This window comes from Mustela erminea, chromosome 9, assembly GCF_009829155.1.
Source record: "Mustela erminea isolate mMusErm1 chromosome 9, mMusErm1.Pri, whole genome shotgun sequence".
NCBI lineage: Eukaryota > Metazoa > Chordata > Mammalia > Carnivora > Mustelidae > Mustela > Mustela erminea.
Window position 1 is genome coordinate 50322253 of NC_045622.1, and position 18406 is coordinate 50340658.

At 39.5% G+C, this 18406-nt stretch overlaps 1 long non-coding RNA gene across 1 annotated transcript in view; it reads left to right on the top strand.

The window, feature by feature from the left end:
- Nucleotides 1–18406, top strand: part of LOC116599148 — an 855651-nt gene that overhangs the window by 312900 nt on the left and 524345 nt on the right. The window lies entirely within an intron of this gene.

Genomic DNA, 18406 nt, shown 5'->3' on the forward strand with positions numbered 1-18406 from the left:
GAGGGTTGGACTCTGTTTCTCTGGAGAACACTGACCAGTAGACTGCCAGACATTAAGCACGGCACCAGGCATTGATGATACAAGCACAAATCTCCCCAGCCCCTGTCCTTAAGAAACTCACTTTCTGGCACTGTGATAAGTCATATGACAAGGGTATACAGGATATTTTATGAACAGAAAGAGGGACCTCCTTTCCCACTCTTGGCAGGGATGAGAGGAAGGGCAAAGGGAAGTCGGGAAAGCTTCCTGGTGTTAACTCTATGAAACTGACAGCTCCATAGAGCCCAAATACTAACCTTGATGGTCTAATTCTAGAACCGAGGCTATTTTCATCACTGTGATATTTGCCCTGCTCTCCATCCCACCTTCACCCCCAGCAGTCTGAGCTAGCAGTTGATGTCCACATACCACGTGGAGCTCTGCTACATTTGCGGGAATAATGATTTTCAAAGGGAGGTGCACATTTCTGCATCTCATGTAAGGGAAGATCACATCTACTTGTTTTTGTGAACAAGATTGCCCATACTCCATTAGTATAAACACAAATGTTCTTGGGAGTCATGCAATGGAAGAAAAGGCCTCCAGATGAGTGCAGAGCCCCTGGGTTCACAGCCTAGCTGTGCCACTTCCCAGCTTTGTAACTGTAGGCAGTCAATTAACCTCCCTTGTTATCAAAGGCTGTTGTGAAGAAGGAGGAAGTACTTTTTTTGAAAGTAAAGAACTTTCAAGTTCTTTACATGAAGAGATAAAAATTAGTGTTGGAGATCTTTTTTCTCTTTTACTTCAAATTCCTATAAGGCCATCATTTTAATCTCTCAGTTCCCTTCATTTTTCCACAAAATTATCTGAGCCCAAAATATGGATCATTTGATTCTTTGAGGCCCAGGATTTGTGATTGATAGTCTCAAAGTGAAAATTTTGCTGTACCTTTTCTGAAATGCTTTTTCCAAGGATCAGTTTGTTTGGACAAGTTTGTCCAGTTAACCTGCATTTAGCCATACACCTTTGGGTCATGTCCAACAAAGACAAAAAATAACTTCTCGTATCATACTGGGTGGTCTGGTTTAAGGAGAGAGGCCAAGGGCCAGAAGCAGCAGGCCACGCGCTGGAATCCAGGCTGTAGTTGCCTCTGTCTCTGAGTGTCTCCTCTTGGCTGGCATTGAGCTGCCTTGCAGAGAGGCAAGTTTTTGAGACCAGGCCTATACACCAGTAAGCCTTGTGCCTCAAATTATTTTTCACCTCCTTGTCCTGGTGTCCCAGGCCTTATTTCCTTGTTGACACCTGTGTAGACCCCAGACGATCTTGCTTGACTCCAGACTACCACAAAGGTGCTGGCTCTCGTGCTGGGTTTGCCCAACTTTATCATCATTGTAATGCATTTTTTTTGGTGCTTGACCAGAGCTGACTCCTTTACTGTCCTGTTTCTCTCTCCTAGCCCTGGCCCCAGGGTTCAGGCTTCACTATTGGACTTCAGCCATGACTACCTCTCTGAAACTGTGTAATAAGGACATGTGACCTGGTATGTCTAAACCTACCTAAGACTCCATTTCTTCCCTAAGATGGAACTAAGTTCCTTCTATCTCTGAGCCTTTGAAGTCTATATTTGGAATCATCCTTCTTGTTGCCAGATGCTAAATGGTTACTTTCCTAATATATAGAGGACAGGGAGCTGTGCCTGACCGCCCCTGACAAGAGTACTATCCACCCCGTGCCCTGTACCTGTTGTCATGGAGTAAAGCTCTGTCTCTGACTCAACAACAGAAGTATCCCATTTGTAACTACGCCAAACTAATGCATATTAGTTTATCTCATTTGAATGAGGCACTTGTTTGTTTTCAAACCAGGAAGGCAAAACGCAGGTAATAAAAAAGCCCCAACTACTGCTGTTTTACATTTTTTACTGTATCCTCTGCCTGCAAAGTCAAAAGTGCATTAAAAAGTAATATTGTGCTGAGCTCAGACATATGCAAACGTCTCTAGATATCTTGTCTCAATAAAGTTTATAGAATGCATTCCCAAAGGTCTGACAACAAAACAGAATAAATCGCAAGGCTCATAAAAATATAATGCATGCATTTTTTTTTTTTTTTTTGCTTACATAAACACTAGCAGATGCAATGAGAAAGGGAGTGTCTGGGCTTAAGAGGAGGTTCCTTCTCATAACAGCCCTTTTTATCATTAGCCACCAACACAGAATGAATTAGCTCTTTGAAAGCCACACAAACGTGGAGACATCAGGAAAGAGGGAAGGTTTGAATACATTGCAAATGGTTAGAATCTTCCAAGCATTCTTTACTTCATTCATTAGATTACCTGGCCAATTTCTTTACTCAACCTTTTGACCAAATTTTGAGGACCTGCTGTGCCAAACCTGATGGTAGGCACTCTGAATGCAGAAGAAAACCATATGGATGCTGTTCTCAAGGAACTCATACTTGTATAATAAAGAAGCATGTGTAGAAAAACTAACCACAATTAAGTGTTATAATAGGAATAGCATTTCTTCACATTTTTGATACATTGATCAGTTATGCAAATTTGGCTAATACCAAAATAATTATGCCCAATTTGGCAAGCCAAATTTTATCATTATTGTTTCTAAGAATAGCAGATGTCTACATGTTTGGGACATAATTGCCAATATTTATTAAACACTTGCAATGTGCCAAGCTCTTTTCAAAGTAATATGCAGTACGGACTTCAGAGGAACCCTAAATATAGGGTGCTGTTGTCTTTTCTGAGTTTACAGGCAAGGAAATGGAGCCTGAGGGAAGTTAAGTGACTTGACCAAGGTCACATGGCTTCTAAGTAGCAGAGCTAGGATTTGAACCTTCAGCCCCAGAAGCTGCACTTTTAGCCAAAACACTGCCCATTTGTCATGTGTGTGCTATGCAACATCCTGAGTTTATGAGTAATATCTACCCCCTGTCTTGTGCAGTGCCTTGCCTGATCAGGGATAGAGCCAGGGTTTGAAAAGGCACCTGCAATCACGGAGGGCATTGCCATCTTTTGTACTGTACACCACCACTTCAAGATGGATGGAAAGCCTTATTCATTCGCTTAACCTGGATCCTTTTCCTTAGCAGGTCGACTCTCAGAACTCACACCGAGACAGAAATGTCATATAGCTTTATTATGTTAGCAATTTCACATCATGTTATATCAGGATCTCCCTGTATTAATATTGCTTTTCTCTGAAAGATTACATTACTGCTTGTTCCCATCAAACAAAGCTCTGGGTTTCCTGTAAACACAGGGGTTGCTTGCAGTCTTGCACAAGTATGGCAGCCTCCTTGCTGAAAGAATGCACATGCAGGAAGCCCTAGACTGGATTTCCCATAGGTTGGCAGCACTTGTAGGATCACAGATACTGAGGAATTAGAAGAACAATCAAAAGAGAGATAAAGGAGTGCTCGTCAATACTTCTGCCCAGTGAAAGGGAATTATGGTGCAGTGGGCAACTATAAGATACCAGGTATAAGCTTTTTACCTCCTTATTTAATGCTAATAAATACTTCAAAGGGTATACAGAGTATACCCATTTGATAAATAAATACATAAGCTAATATCAAGAAGAGCTGAGAGATTTGCCAAACTCTACACAACTACTGGAGGCAAGGCCTGTGCCCTGTCTATAACACTCTATAACTCGGATCCACTGAGCCATAGCCCAGCCTAACTTCTCAATATAGACTCTAGACTACAAGACCAGCAACAAGTGTGAGGTCATCACCATTTATGTAAGCATCAGCGCCCCATCATGATACGCCATGGACAGAAGCAGTAGAGGGAGACATACTGATGTTGTGCCGCCTAAGAAACAATGATGTGTTAGAGTGAAGGTAGGCTTTGCTCTTCCCCTCCAAATATACTGCATTCAGACAAAACAATTGAGTAGAAAAGCCTAATCTGCTTGCTGTGCAGTTGCGTTTGTTTCATAAGGTGTGTGTAAGTCCCCATCCTTCAGTGGCCTTGTAGCAGAGCTCTGTGGGACCAGGGGGAAGGTGCCTGCTGGAAAATTGAAACTAAGGCTTCGCAGCCTTCACCACATGGAATCTTGCACCCAGGCCTGCTCCAGAGAATACCTCTGATAAACCAGTACACTGACACCTTTTGTTAGAGATTATTGTAATATTTTGCCCATAGTATGAATTGTACATGTCAAGTCGACGTAAGTAAAAAGAGAGCTAAAGGCAAGAATCACAAGGTCAATTCTTCTGACTCCAGACATAAATTTATAATTTCGTCCAGGTTGACATAGAAGGAGAAAGGAAAAGGGAAGAAATCACATGTCTTGGGTGTACTTTCGATTCTGTCCCATCTCAATCCAGAAGCCACATGTTTCCACAAGGTGCTAGAAGTTTTGAATAGAGTTCATAAACATGCAACTGCCATTATCATCAGTAATGGAATCATTACAATGGAAGGCAGTGTGGTTATTCCTGGGAATTTTATTTGCATATCCTATGCAATTCCCAGGCTCCTGCAGGTATTTAAAGTTAAAGAGTAGTTGTGAATGTCTCAACAGGCTGGTTGGGGCTGTCTTAACACCTGTGTGCCTGATAAGACACCTTGACATAATTTGGTTTTTAGGGCTCCCATATTCCATTCTAGAAAGTCATGTACATACAGGATTTGACTGTGTATACACTGTATGTATTTGACTGTATGTATATAGACATACTGGTAACTGTTCCTAAATACAGAAGCACAGCCAGATAAAGGGCTATTGGAAGGACATTTCACCAAAGGAATGAAGAGGGAAGAAATCGAATATGGTGTAGGACAACAGGACAAAGCCTGGGCTTCGACATCAGATAACCCCTAAATTTAAATGCCAGCTATAACTCTTCCTGGCTTCACTGGTCCAGGTATTTAGAGTTCATAAGCCTCTGTTTTACCATCTTAAAAGGTATATGTCTCTCCAAAGTGTACTTTGTAGTATGGTTTGAAAAGAGAAATATATAATGTGGTAGGCTTAGGAAGAATTCAAGGGATGTATTTTTTTTTCTTTATATATATAATTTAGTTTGTTTCTAAAAAAAATTTGTGGGTACTTTTAACCCCATTTATAAAACAAGAAACCAAGAATTCTAAAAGCATCTGGACAGGAGTTCTGGGTGGCTCAGTTGGTTGAACATTTGATTTTGGCTCAGATCATGATCTTGGAGTCCTAGGATCAAGCCCCACATTGAACCCTGCATCAGGCTCCATGATCACTGGGCAGTTTTTGGAGATTCTCTCCTTCTCCCTCTGCCCCTATGCCCACTTGTGCACGTGCTCTCTCTCTCCCTCTCTCAAATAAATAAATCTTTAAAAGATAAAAACATTTGGCCAACTTCCTCAAGACTAGGATAATACAGACTCATATTTTTTACATAGGACCATTCCTTGGTGGGAAAGAGCTCTAAGCAAGTAATTTTTACTTAAGTCTTGTCTGTAGAAACATTTGAGTCACTCAAAATCAACATGCCCCTACAATTCCAGCAGCTCAAACTCCCAAAATCCCGCTCAATTAATAATGCCTTCTTAGAAACATGGCCTTTCTAAGTTTACCAGAATCCCAGTGAATTATTCTCTCCATTGCACAGATAAGAAAATTAAGTTTGTATTGTAGATTTCACAAAGAAGAAACAGGACCAGAATCTGGATCTTCTACCTCCTAGACTACCATATTCTAAGACACTCTTTTGGACTGGAATCCTCGTGGAGTTATTTTTCCAACATGAGGCTTCCGTTTTTTATAGCTCTTAACTGTATTCAATCCTTGGTCTGTTCTATGGATCAATGTACTTTCATTAGACTCCTTACTGGAGTGGGGAAAGAGAATAAAGAAAGAAAATCACATAATAAAGTGTGCTAAGTCAAGGGGAAGAACTCTTCTGTGTTAATTGAGTATAATTCCATGACTTTGAACAAAGTACTGGAACTTTCTTAAACCTCAAAATTGTGAACTATTCTACTGGACTAAGGATGTAAACAGAAATCACTGTGCTTTTCCGAGCCTCTGTATTATTCATTAGCATAGTAAATCATAGTGGTTATTAAAGGTTATTCTTAAAAGCAAAATAATTAAGTATCTGGCATATAATAAATGTTCAATAAATGGTCATTGTTACTAGTGGCAGAAGCAATAAAGATGCTTCCTTCTTCCTCAGGTAACTGTGAAGATAAAACACACTAATAATAATCAAGAGACTTGCAAAAATGTTAAACATCTGCAACAATGCAAACTATTCTGCCACTGTATTTTATAACATGTCCTCAAAATAGCTGAATAAGTTCCTTCCTTTCTTCAGCATGTTGCCTACAACTTATGGTTGGTACAATTCTCTGCAGAACAGAGATGGATGGTTAGGAATCTGAAGGCAGCATTTCTCAAAGTGTGCTCTAGAGAACACTAGTCCAGTCATAAATTCCATTAATATTACGTGAAAGAAAAAATATAAAGGGTAAGTGGTCAAATAATATACAATATGCATATTAGTGCAATGAAACCTACAGACTAAAAATTTTGCAATAAAGAAACATTCACATGTGACTCATTTTGGGTTTTCTTGCCACAAAGAGGCAAAACAAAGGGACACAAGGACACTCTGGGTGTATTAGAGATGTCCATTACCTTGATGGCGGTAATGGTATCATGGGAATTTGCATATGTTCAGGCTCATCTGGTTGTACACATTAAAGATGTTCACTCCTTTTTATATCAGTTATACCTCAATAAAGCTGTTTTTAAAAACAGAAACACTTGGGGCCCATGGCTGGCTCCATTAGAAGCACATGCAACCCTTGATCTCAGGGTAGTGAATTTGAGCCATGGTGGGTGTAGAGATTACAAGAAAGAGAGAGAGAGAGAGAGAGAGAAGGAAGGAAGGAAGGAAGGAAGGAAGGAAGGAAGCAGAAAGAGGGGGAGAGAAAGAAAGAATGAGAGAGTGAGAGAGAGACAGAGAGGGTGGAAGGAAGGGAGGGAAGAAGGAAGAGAGGAATTATTTCAGATTTCCTTCCCTTTAAAGAAAATAAAAAATTAAAAAAAGGGAAAGAGAAATGCTTAGATGAATTTAGGTAAGATCCAAATTTTATTGAGTCTTGGATTCACTTGTTTGAAGAATAGTTGTTATATACCACAGGAACACTCTTTTTGTTTTTTTTGGGTTTTTTTTGAGATTTTATTTATTTATTTGACAGACAGAGATCACAAGTAGGCAGAGAAGCAGCGGGTGGGGGGTGGAGCAGGCTTCCCGAGGAGCAGAGAGCCGGATTCGGATTCGTGGCTCGATGCCAGGACCCTGGGATCATGACCTGAGCTGAAGGCAGAGGCTTTAACCCACTGAGCCACCCAGGCGCCCCAGCAACCCCCTCTTTACTTACATGGCCAGACCTGGACTTGTGCCCCACCATCACCTCACTGGTTTTGAGCAGATTCTCAATAAAATGTAAACATGTCATTTTCCTAATTTTTGGTTTCATTAAAGACGTCATAATGATTTTTTTAAAATGGCTAGAAAAACAAGAGTTTTCTTGGTAGTCATTTTACAGGCTGAAGGTATGACCACATGGGAAATCTGTTTGTAAAGACTAAGAGGGGACATGTGAGAGTCACTTGAGCATGACACCTGTCCTCCTCCTATCACCAGGATACCTCCAACATGACCGGCCAGGCCAGTATCCTCTCTCTTACTTAATGTCCAGGAAAGAGCAAGAGAAGGACAGGGAAAAAAGAAAGTGTACAAAACTTTGAGGACTTCTATGAAACTTTAATAAAATCGTGGCATTTTTCTATTAGTTAAATTATTTGAATAGAGTGTTTATATATTATAAAACCTGGGTGATTTTTTTATATATTTCCTCAGCCTAAAACAATCTAGTTAACCTGTTCTGCCTATTCCTGTTAAAAAAGTAAAAAAGTAAGGAGAAGAGAGAAGAAAAGGAGATGTGAAGGGGAGGAGAAGATGAGATATTGATTTTGGTCCAAGTGAATTAGCCCACAGAGTAATTGAGAAGGAAGGCCACATTACCTCAACTCTTTTAAAAGTCTTCCAAGTGTCCTTCCCTACTGGTCATCCAATTCTGGTCTTACCTTCTGAATTAACGAAGTCCCACGTCTCCAAGAGTGGCATACATTGGGCCAGAGCTCCTGGGTTTGAGTCTCAAGTTTTCTGAGTGATGCACATGATTTAGAGATCTTACAAAGATTATTATTAAAATGATAACTTCAAGGATTTTTTAAAATAACTTCATTTTTATTTATTTTTTTGAAGATTTTATTTATTTATTTGAAAGAGAGAAAGTAAGCGAGAGAGAGCAGAAGCGGAGCAGGGTGGGGAAAGGGAGAACCAGGCTCCCTGCTGGGGCTCGATCCCAGGACTGGGATCATGACCTGAGCTAAAGGCAGCTGCCTAACTAACTGAGCCCCTGAGGTGCCCCTAAATCACTTTATTTATTTTTAATTGCAGTAGCAAATGATAACTGTAGAGCTTGGAAATATTTTAGCATTTTCCTTTGGACAGATCAGAGTTTAAATCCTGGCTATGTCACTTGTTAATTGTGAGACTATGGAAAAATTACTTTGAATCCCTGCACTTTATTCTCCTCAGTTAATTGGGATGGTAGCTTTTGTATGGTGTAGTGGTGAGGATTAAAGACTAAGTCATATAGGGACACCTGGGTGGCTCAGTGGTTAGGCGTCTGCCTTTGGCTCAGCTCATGATCCCAGGGTCCTGTGATCAAGTCCCACATCAGGCTCCCTGTTCAGCGGGAAGCCTGCTTCTCCCTCTCCCACTCCCGCTGCTTGTGTGCCATCTTTCCCTGTGTCTCTCTCTATCAAATAAATAAATAAAATCTTTTTTTTTTTTTTTTAAAGACTAAGTCCTATAAAGTGCCCAGCTTCAGGTCTGTTATGTATTAAACCCTGTAGATACCTGTTTTCACCTTTCTCAAGTTCCGTAAGCATTGTTATCTTTTCCTCTCCTGTTGGGCATTCATGGCAGACAGCTCATAATCATGTCAAATAAGGAAAAAGCTTCTCAGATTTACCTCTGTGTATATTCCCTGTAGTAATCCCCAAGTCCAGGCCCTTCTTCTTCCTACACCCCTCCTCTCCTCCTCCTTCCTATCCCCCTGCTCTTTCTTTCTCTCTCCATCTCCCTCTCTCTCTCTCTTGGTTCTTAGCTTGAAAAGGGACATGGTGGGGCAAACAGTTCAGGAGAGAATTTTTACAAAGAAGAAGGAGGTAACATAGTGACTCCTGATGCTTGTGATCAGTCTCTCCTCTGTTCCTTTCTTTGTGAAACCAGCTTGGGTTGCAGTTGCAAAAGCTGACCCCAGGCTTCCCAGTTCTCTGAAGTTCAGACAGTCCTGATTTTAGCCCCCGTCACCCTTACATCTTCCTTTTTTGAGGTTTAGACAAAACTATAGAAAAATATCTGAGACTCAGCCATGAGTGGTGGCCCTGGGCTGTTTTCCATGCTCATCTAGTATCTACTAGATCTGTAGAAACTATAAAATTCATCTATAGAGGAAAAAGGAAAAACAAAAACAAAAGCAAAACAAAACAAACAAAGAAACAGTATGATCCCTGACATCAGAATGTAGGTCTACATGTCACTACCTGGAAGACAGCTAGCCTTGTTTTCCATTTCTGGCTGCACTCTGGAAGCTGGGTTCCTGGCCACTGAAGAGAACTGCTTACTGAGGCCAACACATGGCCTAGTAAAAGCTGGGAATTCATCTCCACATGGCACCCAGAATAAACCCATTATAGAAAGCATCATTGGGGCACCAGGGTGGCTCAGTGGGTTAAGCCTCTGCCTTCGACTCAGGTCATGATCCCAGGGTCCTGGGATTTAGCCTCACATCGGGCTCTCTGCTCAGCGGGGAGCCTACTTCCCAGCTCTCTCTTTGCCTGCCCCTCTGCCTACTTGTGATCTCTCTCTGTCAATAAATAAATAAAATCTTTTTAAAAAAGCACCATTTTAGTAAAAGAATATATTTACATGTGTTCAAGGAAGAGTAGGTGGTATTGTTACTTTACATTTTGGCAGATTCATTCTGAAAAATTCAGCCCACACCATATCACCTGAAGAGTAGATAATATATCCAACAGTTGGACTAGGATCTATCCTCTGGTATTGAACAAGAGTTAGAAGAAAAGTGAAGGCATTTAAGAGCCTGTCTACGGGCCACTGGCCAGCGCAATCTCTCTCTAAATCTCTGCTGTCTTCTCTGATGCCTTACACTGTAATTTCTTGTGCTTACACACAACACTAAATAAAAAGTACATGTCAGTGGCTCTCACCATGGAAAATAAGAAACAGAAGAAAGCCTACTACTTCTCAAATCTTATTAGTAAAATAACTGCTATATATTGCATTTTTCCGTGGGAGAACCAACTCGCATATTAGCTTATGAACTCTGTTCCTGCCAAGACGAGGTGGAAGCATTCATTTGAGTAGCGATACATTAATATAGCATTTTTTTAAAGATAACATATTGTACAAGTGTGAATGAAACAAGACAAAAATAATATTTATCCTAGTCCAACATGGCAGCTTGTTTTCTGCATTTAGGGGAAATGGGATATCTTAAAAGCCAGTGGATGATGTTAGAGTATGATCCTTAATTTAATGATAAACCACATCCCATTTTGGGCCTCTGCACCCACCTAATTTGGTCATACCTGACTCTCCAACTTTGCCTTTTATCCCCCCAAATCCATATCACCTATACCTTGTTTTAGGCTTTTGATGGGGTTTCTTATAAGAGAAAAAAAAAAAAGGAGAAATTTGTGGGAGAAACAAGAGTCTAATTCTAGAGTAAAAAGCTTATGGGCCAATTAGGAAGTGATAGAAAGTGAACCAGTGATAGCAACAGCAATAAGTGTCCATAAATTCAGCCACAGGGTTCAGAAAGGGACCTCTGAATGATGACATTGACCTATAAATGAGAAGCGCAGCAGAGACTTTGATGGCCATACCCAGACTCCGGCCTCCCAGTGACAGACCTAGGGCAATGCTGGGACAGCATGTGCACAGACATATATGAGAACTGGATAGAACTATGTGCGGGACAAAGGTCATATTGGGTACCTGAGGCCATGCTGGCTTGCATGGCACACCCCTTGCTCTCTTGGCAGTATTGAGCCTTAGAGCAAATGAAACTGATTTAGACGTTTGCATGTTTCTCAGCGTCTACATGAGTCCAGCAGATTGTGAGGCCACAGTCCCCTAGAGAAGAGATGAGTATGGAAATGAACCTCATCCCCAGATACAAATGCTCTTTCCTCTACAGCTGGCCTTCTCAATAAATGAATAATGAGTGGGGAGGGGATTCTATATTCTAGGAATGTATATTTATCTAAGCTTATAAATATGAGTGGTGTATTTGGTAAGAGAGGAGGAACATGTTTTAAATAAACTTCTTAAAATTTTAGGACACTTTTATTTTTATAGAATCATTGCAAAGATGGGCACAGAGATCTCCCATGTACCTCAAACGCTCTATACCTCATTGCTTCCGCCGTTAGAATCTTATAACAATATGGCATATTTGTCACAATTCGTGAACCAATCTTGATACATTATTTTTAACTGACATCAATTCTTTATTGAGATTTTCTCATTTTTCCCAAATGTCCTTTTACTATCACAGGATCCCATATGAGATACCATTTTACATTTAGAAGTCATGCCTCCTAGGCTTTTCTTGGTCATGACAGTTTCTCAGACTTCTTGGTGTTGATAACTCTGACAGTTTCAAGAATTACTGGTCAGGGATTTTGTAGAAAGTGTCTCAAATGGGATCTGTGCGCGCGTGTGTGTGTGTGTGTGTGTGTGTGTGTGTGTGTATGTGTGTGTGTTTCCAAAATTAAAGTTGGTTAATGGTCTTTGGAAAGGAAGACCACACAAAAAAGCGTTATTTTATCACATCTTATTAAGGGTACTTCCTAGCAGTATGACTTATCATGTTGATGTTAGTCTTGATCATGTGATGTGAGCCAGTATTTGCCAGGTTTTACTACTGTAAAGTTATTATTTTTCTTCCCTTTTCCATCTTTTACTCTTTAAAGGAAAGTCATAGTTCACACTTAAGGAGTGGGGAATTGTATTCCATCCCTTTAAGGAAGAAGTATCTGCATAAATTATTTGGGCTTCTTCTGCATGAAATATTCCCACTTATTTATTCAGCCATTTATTTAAATCAGTATGGACTCATGGATATTTACTCTATGTGTTGGATTGAAATCCAATACTACCTTATTTACTTTGTTACAAATTGTTCCAGCTCTCACCATCAGCAACTCTTTCATTTGGCCCCTGTGCACCTTCAACATGCACTCACTGTTGAGATTTGTTTGGTGTGTGTATTGTGCATGTGTGTATGTATGTGTAATCTTTGTGGACTTCTGTACTTTCTGGCACTATAAGATGCTCTAGGCACATCTTGTACATTTGCCTCTCTAGCCTTAGAATCAACCATTTCTCTAAGGAGTCCTGGTTCCTTTTATTGGAAAATGACATTAGGAATCCTATGCAAATAATGAGTCATGGAACACTACATCAAAAACTAAGGATGTACTGTATGCTGACTAACATAATAAAAAAAATAAAAAAAAAAGATCTAGGTACTAGTTTTGCTCATTGCTGCCAAGATATCATTGCTTCTGGGCCCTGTTAGCTGTCAGAGCAAAGAAATACAGGTGTGCATTATGGACATTGGGGAAGGTATGTGCTATGAAGTGTGTAAACCTGGCGATTCACAGACCTGTACCCCTGGGGCTAATAATACATTATATGTTAATTAAAAAATAAAAAATTAAAAAATAAGAAAGAAATACAGGTGTGTAGATCACAGTACCTAGCACACACTGAAGGACAATTATAAATCACTGTTTTTATTGTGTTTTTTAAAATTTCTACAAATACAGGAATTTCTAATTAAATGGACATGATTCATAAGTAACTCTCCATGACTTAAAAATTCTGATTTATAAAACCACAAGATCATTGAATATCTATACAGAGAACTGGACACTAATGTGTACACACACACACCTGTCCCATTGGAAGCAAATCGCCTACACAAAATTGAAGTTAAATTATAATTGTCTTGGGGCGCCTGGGTGGCTCAGTGGGTTAAAGCCTCTGCCTTCCACTCAGGTCATGATCTCAGAGTCCTGGGATCGAGCCCCGCATTGGTCTCTCTGCTTGGTGGGGAGCCTGCTTCCTCCTCTCTCTCTGCCTGCCGCTCTGCCTACCTATGATCTCTGTCTGTCAAATAAATAAATAAAATCTTTTAAAAAAACTATAATTGTCTTATAGTAATTGTAGATGATCCTGAAATATTTCTTAGCATCATAAATACTAAATAGAAATTAATCATATAATGTTTATTACTACTCAAGATGTATAAAATTCTATAGATTTCTTAATTTACAATTTTGCTTTTTTCTTTATGAAACTTAATATTTGTATATGTAGTGTTTTACTACATTCATTTGGCACATATGGCAAGCTTCTCTACCCTGAGGAATATTGTTTAATTATTGTGTTTTTTTTTTTTTTTTCCTTTCTAAAAGCATGATATTTTGCTAGTCAAAATTTGGGGCTCATATGGCAGAATGTTGAAAAAAAAGAATAAGGAAAGTAGAATGATCAAAATTTTAGCCTCAGATAGGATCTAAATAGGATCTAAACTTTATGAGCGAAGATATTTTACAAGTTCTTTTGCTTTCTTTAACATAGCAAAAGCTCAGCATAGGGGACCCATTTGGAGCCCACCACAGCGAGCACTCTTTCTACCTATGACAGCAAGGCCAGGAGCCCTGCTACTCCAGAACCTGAGAGAGGCATGATTTAAGGGAAGGTAAAGAAAAGATTGCTCCTTTCTGACCGGAGTAGGAAGGAAAAGAGAGTATTAGTCTCACTCTTCCTCTCTCTAGATGTAAGCTGATTAAGGAGGCCATATACCAGCTATCTTGGGGATGGAGGTATTGCTTCCACTTCCCTTTTGGCACTTAATTCAGAGTATGGTCAGTCAGACGGAGACTCTGAAGATTAGCTTTCAAGATGGTTCCCATGTGGTGTAGACACAGAGGTATTTGAGCCAAGACACCCTATCAGAAAGAGGTAACTAATTCATGTTATCATAAGTTTTGTTGTGGTTTTAGATTTTCAAAATTATTTTCTCAATCTTCCAAGAACTTGGGTCAGTTGGAGTCTTGAGTCTATTTATGCAGTCTATGAAGTTTTATGAAAGGGAAAAAAAAACATGAAATTTGTATTTTTTTAAAGATTTATATATTTGAGAGAGAGAGAGAGAGAGAGAGAATAAGCAGGGGAAGAAGGAGAGGGAGAGACTCTCCAAGTAGACTCCCCACTGAGCACAGAATCCAGTGTGGGGCTTGATCTCACAACCCATGAGATCAACGGCTTGAACCAAAATCAAGAGTCAAAGGCCTAACTGACTGAGCCACCCAGGGACCCTGGGATTTATATTTAAAGGCAATTACTTTTAGAAAGCATAGTGTTGTGTCTTGTTTTGTTATCTATTCTGGCAAATAGTGTCATTTATTTAGAATGTTTAGTGGGTGGCTCAGTGGGGTAAGCATCTGCCTTTGGCTCAGGTCATGATCCAGAGTTCTGGGATGGCGCCCCTCATCAGAGGCAACCTGGCAACAGAGCACTGCCTCTAGTGCTCTGTTTCTCAGTCTTTCTCTCTCTCAAATAAATAATAAAAAAATAAGATGTTTAGTCCATTTAAATTTAATGTAATACTAATATGGTTGATTTATGTCTACCACTTTATTATTTGTTTTCTATTTGTCCCATCTATTTTTTTTTGTATTTTGTTTCTGCCTTCTGTTTTGTTAGCTAAAATATTATTTGAGAGTTTCATTTTAATTAATTTTTTTATTTATAAGTGATACATTTTATATTTTAGTGGTTGTTCTAGGAATTAAAATATGCATCCTTAAATTTCATAGTCCACCTCAAGTTAAAATTGTTCCACATTATGTACAAGTCATGTAACTATATAATTGTATTTAACACCTCTGTTCCCTACACTAGAGTCATCCTATATACTGCATCTATGTGTGTTATAAACTCCATAATCCAATGTTACCTTTTTTCTCCCCTTTAAACAGACATCAGACATGTATATTTTAGAGGATATATAGGCTTTCATATTTATCTGCATATTTACCATTTCCAGTGCTCTCTATTTCTTTCTGAGTTTCTAGCTGTCATCATTTCACTTCAGTCTTCAAGAACTCCATTCAGCATTTCCTGTGGCATAGGCCTGCTGATAGCAAATCCTGTCAATTTTCATTTATCTGTTATGTCTATTTTCAGCTTCATTTTAAAGAGGATATTGTTGTTTTCTGGGTAATAAGTTCTTGGTCTTTTTCCCCTAAGTATTGTGCCTTAAACGTTATGGTTCATACATTGTGGAAACTCCAGATTCTGTTACATTCCCTTGACATGTATTTATTTATTTCTTTATCTGACAGTTAACTTGACTGAACTCAAACTTCCAAATTCTGGCTTTCCTCTGGTATCTATCCTCTGAAATCTTTGTTTGCTTCTTTTACATTATGTGGGAGCTGGGATCTACCCTATGCCAGCAAAGTTCAGAGGGCAGTCAAAAATTTGGGCAGAATTTACATGCAGAACTTGGCAGTCTGCTTCTTTGCCTTTTGTTTTTTTTTAATTTATTTATCTATTTCAAAGAGAGAGAGAGATTGAACACAAGTGGGAGGAGGGACAAAGAGAGGGAGAAGCAGAGCCCCCCTGCCCCCACCAAGCCAGGATCCTGACTCAGGGCCCGATCCGAGGACCCTGAGATCATGACCTGAGCTGAAGACAGACACTCAACCTACTGAGCCACCGAGGAATCGCCTTTGCCTTTTTCTTTTCTTGGATTTCTTCCCTCATTTTTCCCTTTTGTCAGGACAATAGCCTCTCTCCGCTGGCTCTTCAAGCCACCAGCACTGCATGTTTTCCAACTGTGTTTTACCCACCTGCTGTGGTATCAACTAGAACCTGCTCTTAGACAAAAAGTCATTTAAAAATGGCTCAAGAATAAACGCACACTCCTGTTTCTGAGTCCTTTTGGTTGTTCTCCTGTGCCTTCAAGGTATTTTTTTCCAGAGTTTATAATTATTATGTAGTAATAATCATCTGATAGGAGCTACTCCTTGAAACCAGCAGTGGGAATTGTATGATTATTTAATGTGTATTATTATTTCCATACACATCTTATTATGATTTCTATCCAGGGCATATCTTGAAGAAAAATGTAAAAAAATTAAAACACAAAGGAAAGAACAAGAGTTTGAGTAGAGGGGTTAGGGGATTTGTATAACCCCAGAGAGGTTAAAGCACTGTGGATCTGTGCATAGCCATGGGTCACTACAGTGAGATGCATAGCACTCTGGACCAGAGATCTGCAGGCAGCAAGGACAACATTCTTGTGGCCAGGACATCTTAAACAGCAGAGGTTCCACTGGGACAGAGTGGCTGCAGGGTAATGGATGATAAGAGATTCGGAAGATGAGGTTTATTACATAGGCAGGGTCTCAGATTGTGTAAAGAATTTAAACTCATCCCAAAGAGTTCCACTTATGTTCACAAACTCATTGATAAGATTAAAGCTGAGAAGTAGCATGGTTCCATGAGCATTTCAGTAAGTTCACTTTGACAGATTTACAAATTGAGAAAGACAGAATGCGAGTAAGACCAATGGCAGAGACCAGCCAGGAGATTTTCACATTCAAAAAAAGAGCAGACTGGTGAGTTCTTTTTTTTTTTTTTTAATTTTTAATTTTTTATAAATATATATTTTTATCCCCAGGGGTACAGGTCTGTGATCGCCAGGTTTACACACTTCACAGCACTCACCAAAGCACATACCCTCCCCAATGTCCATAACCCCACCCCCCTTCTCCCAAACCCCCTCCCCCCAGAAACCCTCAGTTTGTTTTGTGAGATTAAGAGTCATTTATGGTTTGTCTCCCTCCCAATCCCATCTTGTTTCATTGATTCTTCTCCTACCCACTTAAGCCCCCATGTTGCGTCACCACTTCCTCATATCAGGGAGATCATATGATAGTTGTCTTTCTCTGCTTGACTTATTTCGCTAAGCATGATACGCTCTAGTTCCATCCATGTTGTCGCAAATGGCAAGATTTCATTTCTTTTGATGGCTGCATAGTATTCCATTGTGTATATATACCACATCTTCTTTATCCATTCATCTGAGACTGGTGAGTTCTAAACATAGGTATTTTTAACATGCTGTGGGAGCCCAAAGAGGGAGAGACATTAATTCTATTGGTAAGAATCATGGAATAATCCACAATAAAGATAACATTCAAGCTATAGTGGAATTACATGATGTTATGAACTGAATTTTGTCCCCCCAAATTTGTAAGTTGAATCTCTAACCCCCAGTATGACCATATTTGGAGAGGATAAGACTTTCAAGAAGTTAAATAGGTTAGATGAGATCATATATTGGGGCCCTAATGCAATAGACTTGTCCTTATGTGAAAAGGAAAAGATACCAGGGATGTACATACAGAGAGAAAAATCCATGTGAGAACACAGTGAGCATACAGACATCTGCACACCAAAAAGAATGGCCTCAGACAAAATCAACCCAACCAGTACCTTGATCTTGGGCATATCGTTTTCAGAACCATGGCAAAATAAATGTCTGTTGTTTTCTGCATCTGGACTGTGGTATTTATAATATTTGTTGGGGAAGCCCTTGCAGACTAAGACTTGTGGGTAGTTCTTAATTTTTAGTTATCCATCCATCCATACATACATTCTTCCATGCATTGAATAATTCTTTATTCAGAATCAGTTATTTGCCAGCAACTGTGCACATGGGAGGATATGTATATAAAGAAGACATAAAAATGCATATACCTCATTTAACCTTATTTACCTTCTTAAAGGCCCTATCTAAATATAGTCACATTGGGGCTTATAGATTAAACCTATGAATTTGGGAGACACTACCCAGTTCATAACATAACACAATTCAATTCTAGCTTCAATGTTATCTTTCCTGTGAATCATTTCCTGATTTTTAACCATTAGAATTAAAGTCTCTATCATTTGGGTTCCACTAACACTTTACAAATATCTATATAAATATTAATATATATGACATATAAATATCTTTGTCTTATTCCCTCTCTTATTCTTCCACCTGTCCTTTCTCCTAGTGTCTCTTCTTCCTCCTCATACTATGAGTGATAATAGTGACATTTGTGCTGTCCCTGCAGTGAGGGTAATCATTAACACTGGCCAAGATCACCATCCAAATGGAGGGAACCCAATTTAATTACCCCCTACCTGCACTTCCCAGTAGATGCTCAATCGGTACATCTCTT